At 54.7% G+C, this 5,000-nt stretch overlaps 1 non-coding gene across 1 annotated transcript in view; it reads right to left on the bottom strand.

The window, feature by feature from the left end:
• LOC124774165 overlaps nt 1–1,556 on the bottom strand; it is a 1,909-nt gene extending 353 nt beyond the window's left edge. Inside the window, exon 1 of the ribosomal RNA XR_007015158.1 lies at nt 1–1,556. This exon is cut by the window's left edge and continues 353 nt beyond it. This is a non-coding gene — a ribosomal RNA (small subunit ribosomal RNA).
• Between the last annotated feature and the right edge of the window lie 3,444 nt (nt 1,557–5,000).

A 5,000-nucleotide genomic window follows, 5' to 3' on the forward strand; every position in this document is an offset into this window, starting at 1 on the left:
ACATCTAAGGGCATCACAGACCTGTTATTGCTCAATCTCGTGCGGCTAGAAGCCGCCTGTCCCTCTAAGAAGAAAAGTAATCGCTGACAGCACGAAGGATGTCACGCGACTAGTTAGCAGGCTAGAGTCTCGTTCGTTATCGGAATTAACCAGACAAATCGCTCCACCAACTAAGAACGGCCATGCACCACCACCCACCGAATCAAGAAAGAGCTATCAATCTGTCAATCCTTCCGGTGTCCGGGCCTGGTGAGGTTTCCCGTGTTGAGTCAAATTAAGCCGCAGGCTCCACTCCTGGTGGTGCCCTTCCGTCAATTCCTTTAAGTTTCAGCTTTGCAACCATACTTCCCCCGGAACCCAAAAGCTTTGGTTTCCCGGAGGCTGCCCGCCGAGTCATCGGAGGAACTGCGGCGGATCGCTGGCTGGCATCGTTTATGGTTAGAACTAGGGCGGTATCTGATCGCCTTCGAACCTCTAACTTTCGTTCTTGATTAATGAAAACATACTTGGCAAATGCTTTCGCTTCTGTTCGTCTTGCGACGATCCAAGAATTTCACCTCTAACGTCGCAATACGAATGCCCCCGCCTGTCCCTATTAATCATTACCTCGGGTTCCGAAAACCAACAAAATAGAACCGAGGTCCTATTCCATTATTCCATGCACACAGTATTCAGGCGGGCTTGCCTGCTTTAAGCACTCTAATTTGTTCAAAGTAAACGTGCCGGCCCACCGAGACACTCAATAAAGAGCACCCTGGTAGGATTTCAACGGGGTCCGCCTCGGGACGCACGAGCACGCACGGGGCGGTCGCACGCCTTCGGCTCGCCCCACCGGCAGGACGTCCCACGATACATGCCAGTTAAACACCGACGGGCGGTGAACCAACAGCGTGGGACACAAATCCAACTACGAGCTTTTTAACCGCAACAACTTTAATATACGCTATTGGAGCTGGAATTACCGCGGCTGCTGGCACCAGACTTGCCCTCCAATAGATACTCGTTAAAGGATTTAAAGTGTACTCATTCCGATTACGGGGCCTCGGATGAGTCCCGTATCGTTATTTTTCGTCACTACCTCCCCGTGCCGGGAGTGGGTAATTTGCGCGCCTGCTGCCTTCCTTGGATGTGGTAGCCGTTTCTCAGGCTCCCTCTCCGGAATCGAACCCTGATTCCCCGTTACCCGTTACAACCATGGTAGGCGCAGAACCTACCATCGACAGTTGATAAGGCAGACATTTGAAAGATGCGTCGCCGGTACGAGGACCGTGCGATCAGCCCAAAGTTATTCAGAGTCACCAAGGCAAACGGACCGGACGAGCCGACCGATTGGTTTTGATCTAATAAAAGCGTCCCTTCCATCTCTGGTCGGGACTCTGTTTGCATGTATTAGCTCTAGAATTACCACAGTTATCCAAGTAACGTGGGTACGATCTAAGGAACCATAACTGATTTAATGAGCCATTCGCGGTTTCACCTTAATGCGGCTTGTACTGAGACATGCATGGCTTAATCTTTGAGACAAGCATATGACTACTGGCAGGATCAACCAGGGAGCTGCGTCAACTAGAGCTGAGCAGCCGGCCGCCCGGGAGTGTGTCCCGGGGGCCCGCGCGAACACGCAAGCGTCCGCTCAATCATTCTGCAAACAGGAGGAGGCTGAGCTCCCCTGCACAATACACCTCGAAACCCTCTCAGGTCCCGGCGGCGCGCAGCGCCGTCCCAAGTACTTGGTCGGGTTCGAGAGAGGCGCAATCGCCCGGAGTTAGGCGAGTAGACGCTTTCGGTGCGACCACCCGTGCTCCCAACTGAGCTTGCCGCTGCCGACAGAGGCCCGGGAGCGTGCTGTCGTGGCATTGCCGGCGGGAGACAACACGCGCCACCTACGGTGACCGGCAGCTCCAACGCCAGCGCCACAGAAGGACAAAAGCCCCACTTGGGTGCCGAAGCGAACTCTCCCAGCACAGCGCACGCGCCAACACATCCGCACAGCTGCGATACAAACCACCAGCGAGAACCGCTGGGGCGACCGAGCAGCAGACGGCGTCGCGGCGCCGAGCGCCGGGCGGCGGCGCATCCTCAACGCACACAGTCCTCAATCGGACCAGCACACTGAAGATGTCCACCGCGCTTCGCACCGGGCCCGCGAGGACCTACTTTGGCCGCACGGCGCCGCGCGCAGGGTGCGCCGGCGCGCAGCTGCGACGCCTGCCGCGTCCGTCGGCCGGCGCGCCTGCCACTGGCCGCCCCCACCAGCCGGCTGTAGCGCGTGCGCCCACGCACCGCGCGGCCAGCACGCCGGGAGGCGCCCCCTCACCGGCCGGGGACGGTCCCACCCAGCCACCGCCGCGTATCGCTTCACACCCAGATGCCGTTCAGTTTCGTCGGCATGGTGGGTATCGCTGGAACAACCGGTTAGTACCTCAACCTATCGTCGCCATCACCGATTCACCCCTAGCGAGAACAACCGCACCACAACGGGTTACCATTTGTTCATTTGCGTAACTTCACCAGAAAACGCAGGCGTCCATCGCCATTTGCAACTTCAACGACTATTGCATGCCTGTGTCAGGTGTCACGCCACACTACGTCTGCCCACATACACGCAACAAAATGTGCACGCCTAGACAATACGTGGAAGGTGGCCCCCGTACGTATGCGATGTCCATTGCTCGAACGACTGTGAACCGGCCTCTGTAGCATGTCGCAGATATGGAACGCGGTGCACCATGCCATCACGGTGTGTGAGGAGAGACGACTAGGTCCGAATACATCAACAGACAGCTCATGCTGATCGCCATCCACGGCGTCCGTTCCTCCCACACGTCTCTATGGCGTACCACACTGCAATCCAGCTCTCATAGGGAGACGACACGTAGCTGCGTGCACAATATTTGCACTGTATGGTCCGCCGTTTTTGGGCGCAGTCGTTGTACGGTCACACATGTGCCACGATGTATCATTCAGTACATAAGGACGAATGTGCAGTACAGATTGTGGTTCACGCGTACGACATCAGCGGACAGTTGACACAGGCCGCACCACAACGTAGCCTGCGTACGTCGCATGCGAAGGGCATTGAACATGCAAACTTGTCACCAACCAGCTTGCGAAGGCAGGGGGCAAGGTGGGGACGTGGGGAGGGGTGGGGGGGGGGGCGGCATGTACGTCCTGCTGCCATCCACATTACAGTGTACAGCAGGAGCATGTGGAAAGTCAGCAAGACTTGCAAGGTGTTTAACATGAAGCGATACACAGGGGAGCGGGCAGTGCGAGTAGCGAACTATATTGCGAGGGTTATGGGTGGGCAACACTACACTAATTGAACGAGTCGTATAACAATTACAGAGCAGGTTTAGGCAACAACGTGGGTTACGTTAGCGGACAACGTGGGTTAGGTTAGGGGACAACGTGGGTTAGGTTAGGGGACAACATGGGTTAGGTTAGGGGACAACATGGGTTAGGTTAGGGTACAACATGGGTTAGGTTAGGGCACAACATGGGTTAGGTTAAGGCACAACATGGGTTAGGTTAAGGCACAACATGGGTTAGGTTAAGGCACAACATGGGTTAGGTTAAGGCACAACATGGGTTAGGTTAAGGCACAACATGGGTTAGGTTAAGGCACAACATGGGTTAGGTTAAGGCACAACATGGGTTAGGTTAAGGCACAACATGGGTTAGGTAAAGGCACAACATGGGTTAGGTTAAGGCACAACATGGGTTAGGTTAAGGCACAACATGGGTTAGGTTAAGGCACAACATGGGTTAGGTTAAGGCACAACATGGGTTAGGTTAAGGCACAACATGGGTTAGGTTAAGGCACAACATAGGTTAGGTTAAGGTACAACATAGGTTAGGTTAGGTTACACGTTGTTGTAAGGAAAGGTGTAGGGGGGGGGGCGGGGGCGGGGGCGGCAGGTTCGTTGATAGTGATTATAGTAAGTGAATGCTTGTGACATGATGAGATTTGTCACGTCAGGATGCACCTTTGGCTTATTAGAGGCGGCGCTCCAATTCTATGCTTGTGTCAGACCTGTGTCTTTGACTCATGTCATTGTTTGTGGGCTGTGACAGGAGGTACTATTGTGATGTTGGGTGCACCGTTGTATAGGACATGTGTGGGTATTGGTGCCTTATCTGCGCAATGGTGGATGTCGAAAGGGGGGGATATTCTATTTTCCGCATGGACCTCCTGGTCTGGTTGTGATAGTGTGGATTGTGTAATGTGGCGGAGAGGATGCACTGGATGTTGTTCCATGCTGGTGCTTACATATTGTATGTGCGCCCGTTAGAAGCAGAGAGTGGTGCGTGATGAGAGTGTCTGGCTGACGTGTGGTTCCCATTGTGGGCACACTCTTTCAGCATGTATACGGACAGTTGTATCTATATTCTGTAATTTGATGGCTCTGCATTGATTACTAATCAGCGCCGTGTGTACGGGTAATCTGGTTCCAGTCCAAAATGTTCCATCTGTGTACATTAGTGACAAAGACTCCCCCCATGCAGTGGGGCTCGGTCTGTTATAACTCTTCCGCGTAATATATTTGCCCCACGTTTTTGCGACTGCGAGTGCGAGTGCGAGTGCAACGCGCATGGGGACCGACATGCTGATGGCTCGGTATCGGACGCCGTACAGTGAGCAACGCGATCGCGTCTCTCGCTCGTAAGTGGTACAGGTCGCGGCTCATGTATACGGACAGCGGGAATGTCGCATATTGGAAATAACTCTTCATGAAACGCAAGTTATAGGGGTGGATTGCACTTTACGAGTGCGGGAAACGTCCGCCGTTCATCCGCTGGAGGTGCGAGTTTGGCGGTTGGGGTGGTCCACGAACGGGTGCGGGTAGAGTCATTGCCGGTCCACGGCTTCGTGCGGCAGAGCCACTGGAGAATGGGTGCTATGGTCGACAGAGGCTGCAGGCTTTGTGGGTGGCGTCGAAAGGCGGGCACTGTGGCGCCATCGCTGTCTTAATCGGCTTGGCGTCGCATAGATGGCG

This window comes from Schistocerca piceifrons, unplaced genomic scaffold (assembly GCF_021461385.2).
Source record: "Schistocerca piceifrons isolate TAMUIC-IGC-003096 unplaced genomic scaffold, iqSchPice1.1 HiC_scaffold_961, whole genome shotgun sequence".
NCBI lineage: Eukaryota > Metazoa > Arthropoda > Insecta > Orthoptera > Acrididae > Schistocerca > Schistocerca piceifrons.